We start from the raw sequence: 18,209 nt of genomic DNA on the forward strand, positions 1-18,209 counted from the left end.
CATATCATTTATACTATCATTCAGAAGCACCCAATTCTGCCTATGCAGTTTTAATAGATAGAATAGATTTATTTCAATTCAATTTCAATTCAGTTTTATTTGTGTAGCGCCAATTGATAACAAAAGTTATCTCAGGACACTTTTCAAATAGAGCCAGTCTACACTGTACTCCTTATAAAATTATTCACAGAGACCCAACAGTTCCCACATTGAGCAAGCACTTGAAGTGGTGGCAAGGAAAAACTTCCTTTTTATTGAGTTCATGTTTGCCATAGGTCCTCATTTAAAGTATTACACACTATCAAGGATAGGGGTACTGTGTCAGTCATTTTGAAAGAGGCAGACAGATTTCCTCATGCTCTGTCAACAACCCTAAATACTACTCTTCCTGAGGTAATACAAAGTCAGAAATACAATACATCATTTCAGAAAAAAATGTATGACTATCAAATTCAATGTTTCTGTTCTAATTTCCAAGATAAGACTGTAAAATAGTGTGTCATGCATATGATTGACATGCAGTCATAGCATGATGAGGAGACAAACTTACAAATCCAACTATACTCCTACTCTGCCTCTGATCGGCTTTCCCTGATATTCTGACCTCAACCTATAGACTATATATTTAAAAATGAATAGTTCTGGCCGTCGTGATCTTGGCAGTCCTGACCCCGCCGGCTCCCGTTTAATGCAGACATGGGCAAAGACGTTGGGCATGGGCAGATGAGCGATTGGCTGATTGAAGTCTGGTTACTGGAAACAACTGGCTGTGAAGGCGCACCTGTCACTCAAAGTGGCCATGTCCTTAAATGTGCATAACTTTAAACATTAATATAATTTAAATGTGGGAATTCTATAAAAATTAACACCTTGTACAGTTTTCATTAACAGAGTATTTCGCTACGGAGACCAAAAGTTTTTTTTGCACTAGGTTGTAAACATGTTTATTTCTGCTGTAAAGTTCGGCATGTTAATATAGGGCCTTACAGAGATTGACTCACTGCTGGAGCCAGCCTCAAGTGGCTGTTAGATGAACTGCAGGTTTTGTTATTTCATGTTGGCTTCATTTGCCAGTCATTGAGAATGCTGCTTGCCCTAATTAATGTTACTCCTCATACCTAAACCTAACCAACCCAACAAAGACACAGAGTACTAGCCAATCAGAGGCGGAATAGGGCAAGTCAAGCCTTCACCGTTTAAGGATTCATAATGTTATAATCAGGATATGGTGCAAGTGTGGAGAAAAGCACAAATGCAACCATTGTTGAGGCTACAGAGGGACAGAATAGTAATATTGTGTTTTTTTCCAGAAAACATTCTTCACTTAACTAATAAAAGTGTGTGTTTAACATTTTGCTATGGTAATCAGTTGGTAGTCCTTGTATGTTAAATATGTTGGTTGGATAAGGGTTCAATTAGTAATCTTTGCGTGTCCACCTACAGTACTATTAGTTATAATAATGGCATTCAGTGATTGGATGTTAAGAAATTCATTCAAGATTCATTCATCATTCAAGATCAATGGTTTACATGCCTGATGAGACTTGCCAAGGGAAACTGGACAAACATAAGATACAGTAAAGATGAATATAGATGAACTGGCCTTCTTCCAGTTCATGAATCTTTTCCCAGTTCTCAGCAATTAATTGAGTACAATATTATTATTAATGCTAGTAAAAAAAAAAGACAAGAGTTGTAATAATTTGGGAATCCTCTTTTAAGTGGATCATTTATCATTCTATTAAATTTGGTCCTTTATTGAGTGGCTTAGGATGTTTCTCTCTTTACTAACACCTTAATTCTGCAGGATCTCCATGTTATGTGAGTGCTGGAGTTATGAATTATTGTAAAAGGCCTCCGAAAGGCCACCTAAACACTCCAGTGGGAGCTGGATCCCGAGGAGCTCAGAGGTGCTGCTGCTTTCTCCCTTTTCTTGCTGTCTGCACAAATTAAACCATTCAGACATGCCTTATTAAAAAGCTATTTCTGTTCCAGCCTCCTCTACTCTGCCACTTGAAATATTCACTAATTTCTTGTACGGCGGGGGACATCCTTCCTCCAGACAATTTTCATATCAGCCACAACTGCAGACATGACAGAACAAAGTGATGAAAAATATAGAAATAGACAATATTGTATATTTAAACAACACATCCACCAGTTAAGTAGTTACAGCCCAGACTCACGCAAAAGTTTGTGATAGTCGATCCACTAGAGTTTCACATTTTGCATGAAAGAGGTGAAAACTACACACATAGGAGGTGCAAAATAAAGAGCAACAAAGTCCATGTATGGAGGGGAAGAGGGTGGACGGATGGGGCAAACAAACAGGACTTTCACCAAGGAGACTGCTGTTTGAGTTCATTTAAGAAACGTACTTAACATAAGGTAGGAAGGCGAGTGGTGTTCAGTTTGTTTCAATCTACAAACTCACTGTTATATAGGGCTGCCCCCTAATTGTCAACTTAACCGCTGATAAGAGTCTTTGTCAACTCAACGCCCTTCCTTTAGTCGGATAGTCGCAGAAAAAAACATAACCATGTTACACTCCGTTTGTGTTCATTTTAAAGTTGGAAGTTATTTATTCTGTGTTTTGAACAACAAGACTGTGTGATGATTTAACAGGTGACTGTTTAAATATATAAATTAAAATAATTAAATTAATATCATAAATGTGTAACAGCTAGTCGACTATTGGCTTTAACTGCTAGTCCACTAGGTAAATCTTTAGTCGGGGACAGCCCTAGTTGGAAGCCACTAAATCCTACACACTGGATCTTTAATGTATGTGGAGAGTGGGAGAGATTTAAGATATGGTCTTGGGGGAGAGGGAGCACCTTGGCTGCATTTAGCTCAGTATTTTAGTTTGACATCAGCTGTATCAAAATCCTCTTTCCACCCACTTTCCCTCCGCCTGCAATTAGCACTGTCAAAGTTAGTGACTGTGGATGACCATGTCTTGGCGGGCCCTTTGGGTAACTACAATTCACCTGTGTCTTAAAGGTAAATGTACTATGCATTCATTATCTATGTATTCATTATCTATGTGTATGCAATTCAGCCTGTTCAAAATATGAAGGTTTTATTTACAAACGGATATATCCATTTTTTTTTTTTTTAACTGATGTTTTTCTGTGCACTACTAGTAATATCTATCAGATATAAATGTTGGGTTTGTTCTGATATCTGTTGGTGTTGGTTTATTTATTTCAAAAATGGCTTTCACCTGTTTTTGCAAATAAACTCTTTAAATATACACAGACACAGAAGCTTGCTAAACACCTACACACCTACACATGTTGGGTGTGAGATTGATTACAAAGCAATTAGAGTTTGAATGAGTGTTTAATGACACCGTTAATGACACATGATTTATTCACCGTTATTAGGCGTTATCTTGTGGGGGGCAGTAGGATATGAGACCAGCCTGAACTCCAGTGCAGACTGGGGAAATTACAAAACCAACCACAACAGCAAGCATTCAGCTCCTCCCAAAGACAACTCAACTGATCCTCAAACTTCACATCATGACTGAGGTGCAATAATAGCCAACTATTGTTAGAATATAACATAACATATTAACATAGCTGCCTCTAGGGAAAGTAAGTGCCTCAAAAACTGAATGAAATGACCGTGAATTTGATAAAATTTACATTCAGTGTCAGGTCTGCCATTTCTCAATTTCTAGCCAACATTTCTGTATGTTTGGGCATACTACACAGACTTCTTCCAAAAACAATGCAACATATAATCCTTTGCATTCACACAATTTAGTTAACATTTTGCGCATGGTACTATAATGTGTATTAGCTTACTGAACTCCTCTGGCACGATGATATCGGCAATTTCTCCCAATATGACTTGACACAAATGCCAGTATGAGGGTGCGTGAGCCGGAGATGATGTCACCATGCCTGTGAGCCCAAATGAGGGACAAGCATGGATGCAATAGATAGCAAAGTTGCTGTCTGCAAAAAAAAAAAAGAAACAGGTGCCAGTGAAAACTACTCATGATAAAACCCTTAAAATAGGTTAACTCCAACATAGGAAACACCTGGGGGTGGCTGTGGCTCAGGAGGTAGAGGTTGGTGGTTCAGTCCCCGGTTCCTCCCGCTGCACATTGAAGTGTCCTTGAACCCCAAAAAAAGTATAAGTTTCTATTTGTGATGGTTGAAAGTGAAGAGTGCTATGTAAGTGCAGTCCATTTACCCAATGTTCTCTGCAATTAGGCTGAGAAAATACAGTATGTGCATATATCAGCATCAGCCAAAATTAGCTGGAAAATATCAGCAAAAATCCAAGTCCAGCCCACAGGAAGTGGAATATCAGCAAAAATCCAAGTCCAGCCCACAGGAAGTGGAAGAAACTGAAAGACAGACAGAAGAAGGGCAGAACTTAACAAATCCTCAAAAATCTTTTTGTTTGGCTCTGTTATAATTAGCTGAAAATCATCTTTCTTTATAGATCATTTCTTTTGATAGGTTGATTATGTTTTCATATGCTTAAGTTTGTTAGATGTTTGACTTTATTGCTGGTCTACTTTCCCCTCGTGTTGTACTACAGCTTGTCTATGTGTGTACTTAACCCCTATATATGTCATTTGGAAGACGGATCTGTTTAGTTATGCTGTGTGAGGCTGAAGCCTTCGTTTTTTTACTGCTTAGTTGACCTCATTTAACTTTTGTTGCTTCTATTTTCTAGTTTCTTTAGATTTATCTTCTTTTGTCATTTTGTTCTACTTTATTAAAATAACTTTTCCTATTTACACCTTTGTCCTTCTGCCCTTTTCTGCTTTTTCTGTCCTTGACAGTTACATAACTTTCTAACAAACAATATATGCACCTTGTGTTTAGGGTGCATGGAGAAATTTAAAACATTTTAGTCCTATTTAGAACACTTGACCCCCGGGCTTCCGTAGATTTTATATTCTTCTATGTAATTGCTAGCATCAGTTTAAGATTTTTCAGATGTCTCATTAGTAATTTATGATATTTCTCTGTTGCCAGTATTCAGTTTTACAATCTGTTGTGGCTACTCAACAGTAACTTTATGTTTTGTAACACACTCAAACCATATTTTCCACACCAAGCCTGGCAGGGTTTGTCAGCAAGTATGGAAAAACACTCGACAGTGGTCATTATTGCCAGTTTATGTCTTAATGGTAAAAAGTAACAAGTATTCACTCACTCGCTCAGCACTGCAGAATGTGTACCTGATACTGATCCCGTAGATGTATTATCTTTTAACCTGCTTCTAGTCAACTGTCCGGCGAGACAGAGGAGCAATGAACTGTTTATCTACCCCACTCACACATATTACTACAGCATTTTTCATATTTTCCATCATCCAGTCACAAGAGGCCTTTCTCTGGAGGATGCTTACACACTCTGAAGAGCGCCGACACACACACCCAGCCATTCTGCATCTGTCTCAGAAATGCTGAGTTGTCCTTTCCCTTCCAGTGGTGTGTATGTGTGTGAGGGCAGAGGGTTAATCTTGTTGGCTGTGAATGCTACTGCTGCCCCCCCCCCGGGACGAGCTGCCAGGCATGACAGCAAAGACCGTGTGTGTGTGTGTGTGTGTGTGTGTGTGTGAGTTGTTTGAGAGCGACTGCAAGACACAGAGTTCAATTTGAACTCAGTCATTGCTTTGCAGTAAATGGGAGGCAATCCATGAACTGCTGGTTTTATCAGTTTTTCTTCGCAGTTAGTCCTAGGGGTGAAAGCAGATTGAAGTTCTTGCCGGTACTATTAAACACTTCATATTGTTCTCTTCTCACCCCCAGCTTCATACATCCCTGAATACACATGTTTCACAACACCTCTATGGTGCAGAAAGAAATTAGAAACACTTGACAACATGTACGGCTGATTTAGGCCTATTTAAATGGTTTAAGTGCCACACCCTTATGGGAACAACGAATCAAACGCGCCCTTCAGAGCACTGTGTGTGTTTAGGAAGTAAAGAGACACATATGCACCGTTAGTATGCCAGAGTTAAAGCCACTGAAGCTGCATTGCTCGTTTGACCCGCTGTCTGAGTAGTTGGAATAAAACTGAAGATCATGAAACATCACAACTTATTCAGAATCTAATAAAAGCATATTGTGATTATTTAGATAGATAGATAGATAGATAGATAGATAGATAGATAGATAGATAGATAGATAGATAGATAGATAGATAGATAGATAGATAGATAGATAGATAGATAGATAGATAGATAGACTTTATTAATCCCTGAAGGGAAATTGGGTCGTCATAGCAGCCAGGTACATTTAAATACAATAAAATACAATAGAATAAAATACAACAATAGAATACAATTTTTAGACAGAAAAGATTTTTAAAAAAAAGATAAATAGTTAGGTAAGGTGCAAAGAAGTTGTAGTTGCAAGATTGTGGTAATCAGAATCAGAATCAGATATACTTTAATAATCCCGTGGGGAAATTACTTGTGGGGGGAACAGTACTGATGATAGTGTTATTGTTAATAACAGTATATAATAATAATAATAATAATAATAATAATAATAATATGTATATATAATATGATGTCTGAACAGATGTACATGTATACACATAGATATTATACAATAGTATTGATATAATGTAAACATGTGTCATATATTCAGCCTGTGCAAGGTGTGCATACATACATACTGTAATATAATAATAATATAAGTTCACATATATATATACACAAGATATGATATGATATAAAGCATATGTATAATAGATACTTGACTATACGAGAAGATATACATACAATAGATAATATATTATATATTGTAATATAATAATAATGTAATATAATAATAACAATATAATTATTGTTAATATAATAATAATAGATTGTATAAATATTATATATAATATCAACATGGTTTATATTGACACATATTACATATGAGTATATGTTCCACAGGTAGATTTAGTCCAGTTCTGTGATAGTGGATCAAACAGAGGCAGATGAGTTATACAGTCTTATAACAGTGGGGAGGAACGATCTCCTGTATCGTTCCTTAGAGCAGCGTGGTTGAATGAGTCTGTTGCTGAAGCTGCTCTTTAGCTTGTCCAGTGTTGTGTGGAGGGGGTGGGAGGGATTGCCAGCAGTTTTGCCAGCATCCTCTCCTCCACAACCTCCTCCAGGGTGACAAGCTTAGAGCCAACAACAGACTCAGCCTTTTTGATGAGTTTGTTCAGTCTTTTGGCGTCCTTTGCCTTGATGCCCGCACCCCAGGACACCGCAGCAAAGAAGATGGTGCTCGCCACAACAGACTGATAGAACATCTGTAGCATCCTGTTTTTGACAGAGACTGCGATTGCGATATGATCATTTTTGCAATCACAATTTTAATTTTCACTGAAAAAAACGATAAAAATTGTGATGATTTGACATTTGTTGGGGTCTATACCAAATAATCATGTTTTTTTTTTACATCTGGAGAGGATATGCAGGCCAGAGGATCTTTGCAGAACTACAGTACTTCATTATAATGCTGATTGTCATACATCTGACCTTTATAAATAAATTGCGATTGTTGCGATTGTTTCTTGCGATTTAAATAATATTGAGATTAAGTGTATACAGTATTATTGGAGTATTAATGAGAGTAAACCAGAGTATTGAGAGAGGTAAAAGGAGAGCTAAAAGTTGGGTAAATTAAGAAAACAAGCAGAAGAAACTGTAACAAGCTGCATGCGCACAATATGATTAATATGTGATTATTTTGTCATTTGGGAGATTTGTGCATTTGTGACTGTCAGAAACCCACAGCACTGATAAGACAGGCAGCAGCAGCAGAAGTTGACGTTAGTCTGCAGTAACTAACAGTTTTGAAAAGGCAATGGGTATTCATGCACAGATTGAGGTTAAAACTATATAAAAAATATATAATTTAACATTCGGATTAATAGTTGGGTTGCAGGATGCTGGAAAAGGGTGAAGTGTCTCCTCATTATAGGACATTGTGCATGCACGAGGCACAGCAGTATTGATTATTGAAATTTCTAACACATCGACAGGAACGGTCAGGACCTAATGTTAATTAATGTTCTGTGTTCTGTGGTCTCCAGGTTCATACACAGAAAACAGCCATCCTAAATAAATCCTGAACTTCAGAAAAATAATATTTCAGAAGCTAAAAGTAATTTTTTGTACAAATACCGTGCAATCTGCAACTACAACGGTACGTGCCACTAAATCCTACACACTGTTTTTATAATTATGAACAATATTTGCTGCAGTGACATTAATGTGCCATGGAAACATTCAAAATTACTAAGAGCAGCCACTCTTATCATTAAAGTAGAAAATACAAAAATGCCCTGCACAAAGAAACAACCTGGAAAGTTTGTGGTGCCCAAAATAACTTAGAAGGTAATATAGGGCACGGTACAGTGGGTCTGGAGAAAATCATTAGTTTAGGAGGATGATTTAGGCTTCATGAAGATTTGGACAATCTGCGCAGTTCCCATTAGCAGGGATTAAAAACCCACAAAACTACGGGACATTTTTGCAAGTATTTATTTCTCTGCCACACCCCACCATGGAAATATGTACCGACAACAAAGCATGCAGTTTGTGAACTGGGACAGAGACATTCATTATTTTTTTCTTTCCTATGGCAAAATGAACGAATGAAGGAATTGCTGTCGTAATTAAAGTGAATGGTGTGCCTCGACTAAACATACAGCATAACATCAGTGTAGAAACAAAAGCAGCAGGTGGGTAAGCAATCTGGGATGTGTGATCTGGAATGTGTAAAATTGTGTGATTATAGTGATGTTGCTATAAAATTGAAGGTAGAAAGGTAAAATTATAGGTTCAATTTTTTGTATAATTCATTAATAATCAAAGGCAACCGCAACAGGCAAGCATCCTCTTTCACTGTGTGATTTATATGGTACTACAATAACCATGCATATTAAATCTAACTCACCCAATTCTTTATTCTTTGCAATAGATCTGGATGCAACAGCCTCTGTTATGGTGAGTTGTCTCATCTGTTAGTAGAAAAGAAACTGACTTTGTTTGTTTGTTTACGGCACGCACTGCAAAACAGCTTACCTCCACTTTCATGCAGATCATCAGGGAATCTCCTTGCACCCACAGGAAACTACTGTAATTGGTCAAATTTGCGTAAAAAGTTAAGAAGTTATATGACAAAATTGCGAGGTTGCACAGAATTCACAGGGATTGGTTGAATTTGGGTTAAATCACAGCTTTGCAACTCCCTGGAGGGACTGATAGAAGGCTTAACTATTAGCCTGGGTGGAGGTCTGCGCTCTCAGCATGCCTTTCTAGTTTATCATGTTTTTTTCTGCATGGATGAAGCAACATTTCTCATCACTTTTACTACAATGAGAAAAAGTGCTTAATGCTTCATTCACTCAGGACTTTCAGGACTTCATGTGAGATGTGTTTGGATCATAGCACAGTAAACACAGCCTGTACAGGATTCTACAGCTGTAGCAATATAAATGTGCCCCTCAAGAGTTCCCAAGTGCAAATCTTACATTCTCATAATGTTCTTTTACATTTCCGGCAATGTGGCTCCCCCCCCTCTGTACTGTAATGCATTTAACATGGACTCCTGAGATAGTCAGTGGGACTGAAGGCTAGGAGCAGGTTGATATCCCTGAAGAGAGGCAGAAACTCTGGAAAATGCAGCTTTGAAATTTGTGAAACAAGTCCCCCCCGTCTCAAGGCTAGATGTGATCACTTCAAAGACAAGGCTGTACCCCCATTCACTCTGTGGGGAGTTAAATATGCCCTCTGAGAAAGAAAGACAGAGAGACCGTAATGAAATAAAGCCACCCAAGGGGAAAAAGTTAATCTGCCGCCATACCTCTGCTATTCCACTTCCATTAGCTTCCTCTTACTCCCGAGATCCCCTGGGTGCGGCTTCACTGAGATGTGTGTATTATTTCATTCAACACTGGAAAGATGGATGACGATCCAAGCATTGCTAAGTGGTCATAAATTGCACTACTACAAGGCTATATATAATAAGTCTTGTCGTATTATTTCAGATCACAGAGAATCCCTCACGGTTTCTCAAACCCATGGTGCTAAAATTCATAATAACCAGAGCAATTAGACTAAATTGACTCAATGTCAGTTCATACCTTTTTAAAGATATTTTTTTCAATTTATCAACCATAAAAACTTTATCATTTGACCCCAGTGGTGGTCCAACCTGAAGGTTGTGTCTGTGTGAGCAGGGTTTTCATATAGTGCAGGCGTGTGTAAGACTGGGACTCAAACTGTGCTCAGTTCAATATCTATTTTCCTTGGGCTTAGACTGTTAAGGGGATGTTTCCTTCCCAGCATTATTACCCACTGCCACTTTTTACAGGCACCGCAGAGCACAGCAGCTGCACAGATTAGTAGGGCTGCAGATAAAAAAAAGGTTGATACCAGTACCTATACCAGTACCCTCAAAGTACCAGAACCAGTTCTTCATTCAACACCTGGTGTCAAAAAAACCATTGGGCTTGTAAACACAGTGGAGCGGTCCACCCTGACGTTTTCTCCAGGCTTAATGAGGAGCTTTATTTGTTTCTCGTATTCTCATTTTTTCCTAAAGCACTCCTTCTGCACTGGCGTGTAGTGCAGCCATACTTTTGAACATTTTGGTGGCATCTTGGCACGCTGAACTGCCAGCTCCGTCAAGAACACCTTTCTTCACTTCACCACCAGATGTGTATGTAGCTGCTAGCTGTAGCTGTAAATTGAAGAATGCTTGTGGAGGGTGGCTGCAAGCGAAACCATACAAATAGTCTTTTATCTGGGTACAAAAAGGATCTATGCAGGTCTTGTGTGAGTGGAGAAGTTTCAATGCTACTAGGTACTGGGTTATTTTGATTGATACCATAAAGCAGCGCTATTCAATTATATATCCAATTTGGCCAGTTTTGGAAAACCAGGAAATGAATGGGCCAGATATTTTCAGTAGCGTAGTTAGGACCTTTTTTAGTTTGAAGTCAAGACAGTTTGGTGTTTTTCAATGTGGTGCCTCCCAATATTATATTCTTTAAAATCATATTCATTGCAAATTAAACACACTGGTTTGGTGATTGGAGATGGCAGTAAGATAAACAAGTACTTGCCAGTCCAGGCAGGCTTAAACTGACATGTTTATTTGGGTTGTTTACTAGGGGCACCACTCAGTTTGCTCATGCTACAGGCTGTGTGTGTCTGTATGCTTGCGAACGTGTAATACCTGGTGCAAACTTATGTGCATCGTCCCTGAGCTGGAAATAAATATCATTGCAGCTATTGAAGTGGATGTGAATTATTCAACATGGCCCAGATAGCAGTCCCATCATTTGCTCACCAGGATTGGGCAATATGAGTCAAATATGAGGCAAAAAAAACTAAATCACATGTCCCAATAACACCTGCTGCTGTGCCTATGCAAATAGCCTTATCGTCCAGCTAAAGCAAGCCATACCTGGCTCCATACAGACAGCTGGATTTCTGATTTCAATAGCACAATAACAGTGTGATGTTGGAATATAAAGTAGCATCCCTCCCTAGGGCAATCCCCATTAACATAGCTCTGACTGCGGTTAAAGTTGGTGCAGAGAAGAAACTGGGTTGAATCATTGCAGGAATTCCATTATCTCACTTTAGGTTCATCAAACATGTATGTTGAAGTTTGATACTGCAGCGATTTATTATTGCATTTTCCTAAAAGTTGGGAATCAGATAAAAAAACAGAATGGTCAAAAGAAGCAGAGGACAATGGAATGGAAGCATGGCCTTGCTCTGGACCAAACTGTTGGACAGAGGGACAAATGTCTAACAAGTCTAAAACTATCATGGAGATTTACATAACTGGTGTGTTAATTATCAACCAGTTCTCTAATATTTTTATAGTGATAACAACATGGATATTCAGTCACAGAGGTTGATGTAAACAGATGAACCCAATTAAGACTGGAACTGGAATATGAGCAGTAGAGGGATTAGTCTGGCCTCCATTCATGAAACACTATCTGTACCGCTGTGTTCATCCTGTGGCTCCAGACTGGCCTCAGCTAACTGCTGTTGCTGCTATCAGTCCTGAACAACATGGACTCCACACAGTGCCCAAACACTGAGAGGGAGGGAGGGAGGCAGGGAGGGAGGGAGGCAGTGGGGGACAAATGAAGAGCAGAAATAAAAGAAAAAGGAAAAAAGAATTGTGGTAAAATTGGCCAGAGGATGGTGTTAGAGTGAATTAATAATAATTATACTAATAACAGTACATCACATTACCTCTTCAAATAAAAACTCTAGGGTCATGGGATTACAGCTTTGACAATTAGTCAATTAAGCAATTAGTCGGGAAAGAGAGGGGATGACATGAAGCCAAGGGCCACGGTTGGATCCAAACCCATGGACGCTGCAGACACGACTCAGCCTTGGTATATGGGGCACCAGCTCTACCAGGTGAGCTATCTGGTTGCCCCAGTTGATAACTATTTTGATAATTGTTTTGAGTCATTTTGAAGAGAAAATAGTACATGTCTGTACTAAATCTAATCCAGGATATTTCCCTCCATACCACAAATGTTAACTTTATGTAAGCACCATGCATCACCAAAGTCAGAGGGATTCATCGTATGACAACCATGGATGTCTGCACTAAACTGTATGCCATTTTATTTAAAATAGTAGTAAAAGATCATTAAAAACGTTGACTGGCTGCCTGCAGTGAATGAAAGGTCAGGAGATGATCAGAGTCAGTGGAATTCTACCTCTGCGGACCTTGAATGCCTGTACCAACTCTTAAAGACAATCAATCCAATCAGTCTGGCCAACATTGCCATAAACCCATTTCCCCCATATACTAGGAGAGGAGGGGGGGGAAGTGGGGATATAAAGGGAAGGAGATATGTGGGTGGATAGAGGTGTAGGAAGAGAAGGTAGCAGATAGAGGAGATGCTGGATATAAAATAGAAAGGGAGTGATTCACAGGAAGAACTGGTGAACTGAAATTGCCAATCAGCAGGAATTCTTCCCTCTCATCAGGAGGGAGTGATGTAACTATGTACCACACACGCACAAAGTACCACACAAGGTTGCAGTGTGGGTGTGTGTTAGTGTCTGCTTACTAGCTTTTAGATTGATTAGTTACCTGCTCTCAGCTTTGGAAAGATTTGTTATTTTGGATTAATGATGAGAGGGCTGAAGGCAGGAATGGGACTGTAATAAACAGCTTGATGAACTGGGTTTAATGGTTGAAGATGACATGGGGGGTGAGATACCACTTCCTCGGGGGTGGAAGAAGGTGCTGGAACGTGGGGTATGGAAGAGGAAGTGTTAATGAAATCACAACAGCATCCGACACATTATCTCCCCCTCTTCCCATCTACTCTCCCTTTCCAGCACCCAAAGCAACAATGGCTGGGTGCTGGCTGCTTCTGATGTTCTTCTTTTTAGATTACAGCTTTAAAACAGTTCCTCCAGGTCAATTTTAAATGGATTTAGCTGTGTTTTGTTGCTAATTGACCAATCCTAAGCAATCCCTACCTGCCTCGTTTACTGTTGCTATGTCAGACAACTTGTTGTCAACAATATGGCAACCTATGTCATTCATTTATACCATTTATTATTCAGATTTACATGGTAGCTGATGTTAGTTACTTTGATGATCATGTTACCTTTGGGCAGATGAGTGAGGGTACTGATGAAGGGTCTCCTGCACTGCTTAATCCACTCTTGGCATTAGATTTCCATCAGGAGAGACTTAATTGAAAAAGAGGCTTAAAGAGTAATTCAGTGAAGTGATTTGTCATTAGGCACAATAGGAAGTTGAAGAACCTGACATCCTTCTTTTAAGGGTAAAGCTGATTTCTAGATAAATACATAATATGGTAATTAGTCACAAATAAAAGGGAATGTGTTTTTTATTTTATTTATTAAGAGTCAAGGAACTAGTGAGCTAGACCTGAAATGATCAGGATTCAATAAGGAAAAGAATGAAATAAATATAGTTAGTGATAACCAAAAACATGACTTGGTCAGCAGTGACCAACATAAATGAGGTTAGCCTTCCTATATGGCCATAAAATAGCGCCGCCTATTCCTGTAGGGTGAAGGCAATCTGCTCTTGCAGCCCCAGAAAGTAGGCAGGTTAACAAAACCAAATCCCTGCTCATTACAAAAACCAGCCAGCCAGCAGTTCAGTGAAGTAAGCATGTAAATCTCATCATTACCCCTCATAGGTAAAGGAGCAGATGCCATTATTGATGACAAAATAGCTGGTTGTGGTGTGTGTCTGGGTCCCACCCACCTTAGATTAGCCTCTATGTCAGAAACTCTGGCCCCAGGTAGACAGTGGCTGATGATGCTGGTCAGACACTGCAGGTAACAGAGTACCCTGTTAGTAGCGTGCTTTGTTTAACCCTGACGATGGAGGTAGAAGAGGCACGCAAGCCAACAGGACTACCAACGGGTCTGCCTAGGTTCCAAACCAGTTTGCAGTAGGTGACTGCAGAGAGGGTAACACAACCGATTGCTTGATCTTGCGAGCCTTCCCACCCCACCACACAAAGATAAACTCTGCATCAACTGTCCGTGAGGCTTTGTGCTATCACCAACGGGTTTGCTATCAAGCCTGTAGCTAAAACTATCTGGTGTGCCTAAGGTATTATTAGCAAAGATGAGCTGTTCTAACTAAAGGAGACACCCAACAGTCAACAGAAAGCACCGACACTCAGATAGATTAGAGATTGTATCTTTTTATTGTGAACGCAAGAGAGAGGACTTTCTAAGCACAGTGAGCAGTTTCCGAGTCTGTCCCTCAGGAATTTCCCATCCTACTTATAGTGAAAACCAAGACAAAAACAAAACTTACATAAGCCATAGGAGCTGCTTGGCTGTCACATAATTCTAAAACAAGTCTAACAAGAGTAGTACTAATTGGCACTACATACACACACACATACGCTTTGCTAAGACAGCTCAAGGTGAAAAATGATACCAGTATCAGTTCCCCGTTCTCCCACATCAAAGCACACTCACATTCTTTTCATATGACAAGCACTCAGTAAGATCTAAATTAAGCTTTAAGTACTTTTTGATTAACTGTTACAATATTAAACATTTAAGTCACAATTTATTTCCTACATGGGACACCACAAACACACACACAGACACACAATGACATGAAAACACATTTAAGAAATACTTAATACTTAAAAAGAGACAAAGGTAGCTTATCTCAGAAATGACAGCACATACTAAAAAGCATGTAGGGGTAAAACGTGTATTTGTAATGTTTGAAATAAAATAAAGGGCCCACTGCATTAGTCTGTTGCCTTATGACTCACAAAAAATAACTGAGTTTTCTGTATGGGTAAAAGGACAGCACAATTTATTTTAGCCTTTGCTGTTGAACTTTTTGATGAATTACTAAGAACGTTTTCCTCCTCTCAAGGAGTCTCCCCCACACACTGTAATTACAGGCCCGCTCACGAAGGTGACGTTACGTAAGTCTACACTGGCAGCCCACTACACAGGAAGACAAACGGGTTTCCCATTTGTACATTCACATTCTCCTGCTGGAGGTTCTTCCAGGACTTCAGTTAAACCTCCACAACGATCCAAACTGGGTCTGGTTTTGGACTGCACTTTTTAAGCCTCGAATTCACCATATTGTTTTTTTGCAGCCAGCATTGGTGACGTCCTGCAGGCCATTAGAAAGAATGCAGGTTTAAGACACTTCTGCATTGGCTTCACTTCCCAGACCCAGAAGCTCTGTCCATTATATATACTGTCAGTGGGTCCACCAGAAGCATCCTGGGGGACTCCTTTGCATGGCTGGACTGTCAGGACATCTAACCGTCTGTGAGTGACTAGGAGTCAGCCCTTACTCAAACTGTAACACCTAAGAGACAGACAATCCCAGTTTCAATGTACATGTTCCATACAATATTATAAGGACTTTTTTCCGCTTGTAATTTTCTGTGATTTAATAACTGATACTAGAAAAGGTCATAGTGGATAAAAAATAAAAACACAAGAGCACTGTAACTTAACATTCACTCAACATTTGGCTTTCATTCAAAGACGTGATGTTCTGACAGAAAAGGCTCTAGTGGACGGTCACAGTTTTAGTCCCAGCTGGTGCTGTTATAAAATGAGACATTAACATTATCTGTGATGTGTCATAAATATTCATAACACAAAGTTAGCCCCTGCAGCTATGAACTAATACACATTTATGGCTCTGATGGTTGAGTGAAACACTAAGATTGATCACCAGGGCTGAAATTACCCTGAGTAAATAATTTAACAATAGAAATAATTCAGTGCCATGTCATGTATACAGTAGGCACTGTCTCTATTGGCTTTTTTGTTTCACCATGTGTAGCAAGAATGCCTTAAAAGATCCAGTGTGTAATATTTAGGAGGATCTGTAGGTAGAACCGCCATATTTCTACAGTAGCCTAGAAAGGACAAACCAAACTCTGGCCCTAGATAAGGCATTTTGCAATTTTTGTGTGTTTCCCGGCCACCGTAGTTTCTCCTTCATACAACACCGCTATGCCACTAAATCCTACATACTGGTGCAGCAAGGATTTGGACAGGCCATTTATATGCCCCTTCCTGCATAGCACTAAGCAGTCGCTGGCGTCACACCTTCTGGCCTGGGTAAGCTGTTGCCCTCCTGCTGCTGGAACGCACCATGTCTTGATTTTGGTTGTAAAATGCAGCAACAAACACTGGGAATTCCAGCCACCTACAGGACATACGCCCCCCTTACTCACTCGACAATATCTGGGGCAATGAGGCTGGATCATTATACGGAAATGCAGCACAAGTCTCAAACTAAGCGGGGTTGAGGTTGCTTTTATTGTGTTGGAAGAAAAAAATTGTCTTAGGTTAAAGGAACAATTAATAAATAAAGAACTTGTAAACACACTACTCACAAAAAACATAGCAGTTAAAAATGTAAGAATGACGCCTCTCCTCTCAACACAGACAAAATACAGCTTCATAATTTACAAGCATAGAAGAACCAATCTCACGTGTTATCCCTCCCTTTGCTCATTTTCATAACAATCAGTACATTTCATAATGCAAAGTGTTTTGTATTTTATTTTTTTGTATTATTTCCCCTGCAGGTGTACAGTTTTAATTTCACTATAATAAATGGGCACAGTAACTATTATAGGGGTACAAAGTCCTCACCACCATGAGATCTTATTGGCTCCTCTTTATAGGGCCCACTGATTATTCATTTTTGCAAGAGCTGGAATATCTTCGATATGAGTAATCCACTCATTTACAGCAGAGTGTTACATATATATACAGTATATACCGATGCAGTCGCATTTATAACGCTGAAACTGATTTCTGACTCATAAATCTTTATACCCCTAGGTGTGGTTGAAATACATCTGCTTCTTTAAACGATACTGTTCACTGACAATAATGATAAAATAATGAAATACTGAAATTTGAAATGAAAAAGGAATGGTGCAGTAAATTTCCATAATATTTTGGTATTTGATGTGGTCTGATTTGATATTGTGCATATAAGCATATTATTAAGTATGTATGATTTTTATAAACAAAAAAACCTCTCTGATCAATATTTACAGAAATAATCTGCTCAACAGGCATACAAATACCTCATCGACCAAATACCTCGGCTCACATTCAAACAGAACAGTGAAATCATCTTCTCCACGTCAGCTACGCCTCGTCTTTAAACTTCAGGTCCACAAAACAGTCTTATTAGTTTTTAATAGGTGCTTCATCAAATCCATCATCACCTCCAACATAACAGCCTTGTTTGGTGCTCGGAGTAACATTCATCTCAACACTCTGAACGAGATCATCAGAATTAGCAGAATAATCATTGGTCTGGACCTGGAACCATTACGCAGCATCAACGGCAGATGGGCTAAAATGAAAAGCTGCAAATAGCCTCGCACTTCACACACACACACACACACACACACACACACACACACACACACACACACACACACACACACACACACACACACACACACACACACACACACACACACACACACACACACTATACAACTAATACAGGCACTTACCTTCAGGCCGCAGATACAGGTCACTTCCATTTAAGACTAAGTGGGACATGTTGAGCTTTGTGCCTACCTCCATCAGACTCATTAATGCCTAAACTGGTCTGGGATCATCACCCAATTTATTATTTATTTATG

The sequence above is a fragment of the Dicentrarchus labrax genome, unplaced genomic scaffold, assembly GCF_905237075.1.
Source record: "Dicentrarchus labrax unplaced genomic scaffold, dlabrax2021, whole genome shotgun sequence".
NCBI lineage: Eukaryota > Metazoa > Chordata > Actinopteri > Moronidae > Dicentrarchus > Dicentrarchus labrax.